Genomic DNA, 3,222 nt, shown 5'->3' on the forward strand with positions numbered 1-3,222 from the left:
AAGTCATTGGAAGGGTTTTTGCTATTGTAGTTGTTGATAATTGCCATCAAGTCAGTTCTAACTCATAACGACCCTGAATAGGGTTTCTGAGGAGCAACTGATGAGTTTGAACCACCGACCTTGCAGTTCAAACCAACCTTGAGGTAAAGTGCTTATCCTATGGATGAAAATCCCTGATTTCAGAAGTGCATAGACCAAGATGGAGGGTATTTTGAGAAACAATAGCTTCATATTTTTTAGATTTTTGTTTAATAAATGTTTCTATAATTTTATAGCAACATTTAAAACTTTTTTTCTCTTTATCTAAAAAAAGAAACTTCTGACTTTTACATCTGCATTAATGGTTCGCATATATTTACTGCAATCATTCTTATGGTTAGGATTAGCCTACTACCTTGATGTTTGTTTTCTATTTGTTCTATCTGTTCTTTGACTCCTTTTTTCTTATTTTAACTATTTTTGGATTTTTAAAGTGATTTTCATGAATCCATTTTATCTGCTTTGTTGCATGCTAGCTATTCCTCTTTTTTTTTTTGTTTTAAATTGTTTCAGGGATCTGAAAAATTTATCTTTGTAAATAAACTATGATTGGAATACAGCTTAATTTTTTTTTTATGCTGCTGTAACAGAAATACAAGTGAGTGGCTTTAACAAACAGAAATTTATTGGCTCACAGTTTAGAAAGCTAGAAGTCTGAATTCAGGGCAATGGGAAAAAGTCCTTTTCTCTTTTAAACTTCTATTCCTCAGTTCCTTGAAGATCATCATATGACATGTACCTTCCCCTCCCTTTGTGCCTTCTCTGTGCCTAAACTGCTTTTTTTCTGTCTCAAAAGTGATAGTTTCAAGGTACACTCTGCACTGATCTGGTCTCATAATATAACAATGAAAGTCCTATTCTTACTGAGATTACACCCACCAAGATAGAGGTAAGGATTTACAGTACATGTTTGGGGGAAGGCACAGTCCAATCCACAACAAGAGTCATGCCCAGTGCTGCTGTTAGGTGCCCTAGAGTTGATTCTGGCTCATGTACCACAGAATGAAAGAATACTCAGTCTTGTGCCATCCTCACAATTTTTATGTTTGAGGCCACTGTTGCTGCCACTGTGTCAATCTACATTGTTGGGAGTCTTCCTTTTTTTCGCCAGCTCACCTGGTGTGGTGCTGTGGGTTGTGCACTGGAATGCAAAGTTGGTTTGAACGGCAAGACTGGCAGTTCAAGATCACCAGCTGCTCCTCAAAAACCTATACAGGGTTGCTGTGTGTCAGAACCAACTCGATGGCACATAGCAACAACAACTCAATTTTAACAAGCATGATGTCCTTCTCCAGGGACTCATTCTTCCTGACAACACATCCAAACTACAAGAGACAGACTCTTGCCATCCTTGCTCCTAAAGAGCATCTGACTGTAGTCTTTCAATGCAGATTTATTTGTTCTTCTGGCAGTTCATGATACTTTCAGATTTCTTTGCCAATACCGTAATTCAAATGCATTGATTGTTTTCCTGTCTTCCTTACTTGTTATCCAACATGTATATGGGAAAACTGAAAATACCAAATAAATAAATACATTTTTTTTAAACAATTGAAAAAAAGAAAATACCATGGCTTGGGGTCAGGTGCATCTTAGTCCTCAAACTGACATCTTTGCTCTTTTTTTGTTGTTGTTTTCTCAGTTCAGGAATATTTTATATAAAAAACCATTTATAAAAAATATCTGGCACAAACAATGCAGAATGACTTCAAGGAGTCTTCAGTGTTAATGAAGTTTAATGAAGACCTTTGGATGCAATTTCTTTTGGGTTTACAGCAACACTTTTTGTTATGTTGTATGTTTTGTAAATTCCAATAAGTCTATCTGAAATGTCAAGCATATTATTTCAAAGACAAATTTTTATGAACTGGGCATCTTTTGTTTGTTCCTATATATAAAATGCAATAATAGATACATTTTTAAAATCAAGGACAGCATCAATTTCGTCCATAAAGTAAAGAGGGGTGGGTTTGCAATGGTGACGAACAAATACTAAAGTCAATGAACTAAGAGCTTTTTTCTCCTCCAGAAAGGTTGATCTTCCAACTTTTATTAGGTGGTCAAACACTGAACATGATTCCTTCAGAAAAGGGATCCAAGCTGTCTACAAGCTCCAGTTCAGCATCACCTCCCAAAGTTAACATTTGGTAATTTTCTTTTAATTTATTTGCTATTATATAAAAGCCTGCCATAAATTCATTAAGGCTTTGCTTCCTAAGATCTTCATATGTCTGTCTAAAATGATCTCTTTCGGAAGTAATTTTGTCCAATTCTGTTATCCGCTGCACTATAATTCTTCCTTCTTTTTATACTCTGCAATGGCACCAAGGTTCGGTTTCATTTCATGACACTGGGCTTCTAAAAGCACAATTTGATTTGTTATAGAATTTGGATTCTTGAGTGCTTCAAGATTATCTGGGCTTAGACCTGAAATCTCTTCAACAGAATTATCCTCGATAGGATGCAATGATATATCTGAAATCTCTTTTGCCAATATTTTATTTCAGAATTATGTTCAGCAATGTGACCATCTATCTGTTCAAGTTTCAACTTAATACTAAGTGCATCTTTTTGAAGAGCATGCTCATTCTCTTGAATTATTTTCAGTTCTTGAAGTAAATTATGATGTTATTTTTGGATCTCTGGCAAGGACTCCTCTGCAGCATTTGTATTCTTTACAACCTTGGTTGCTTTATCCTCAAGACTTTTTAGCTCTGTTGTTAAATCATCAACTTCTTTCTGAGTATCTTTTATTTCTTTTTCTGTACAAAAGACAAAGTCTTGCAACTTTTTAAAATTTCTGTCTGCAGTCTTGATTGCTACTTGGATTTTAGTAATAGCAGGAGCACATTCATTTAATTATTTATTTATTTGATCAAGTTTGTCTCATTGGGGCTTGAGTTCATGGTTATTTATTTCTACAATGATATTGTGCAATCTTTTAACTTCAGCTTCTGCTTTACCAGTTCTCTCAGCCACATCTGACATCTTTGCTCTTGAACACTTTAAATAGCTCTTTTGAAGCAGATTTGCCTAATACGTCATTTGATTTCTTGACTGCGGCTTCCATGAGTGTTGATTGTGGATCCAAGCAAAATGAAGTCTTAGACAACTTCAATCTTTTCTCCATTTATCATGATGTTATGTATTGGCCCAGTTGTGAGGATTTTTGCTTTCTTTACA

General features: G+C 35.1%; 1 pseudogene; it reads right to left on the reverse strand.

Annotated features, from left to right (window-relative positions):
- Positions 1 to 1,774: 1,774 nt before the first annotated feature.
- Positions 1,775 to 3,027, reverse strand: LOC102835119 (annotated as a pseudogene).
- Positions 3,028 to 3,222: the final 195 nt, after the last annotated feature.

The sequence above is a fragment of the Chrysochloris asiatica genome, unplaced genomic scaffold, assembly GCF_000296735.1.
Source record: "Chrysochloris asiatica unplaced genomic scaffold, ChrAsi1.0 scaffold00011, whole genome shotgun sequence".
NCBI classification, from domain to species: Eukaryota; Metazoa; Chordata; class Mammalia; order Afrosoricida; family Chrysochloridae; genus Chrysochloris; species Chrysochloris asiatica.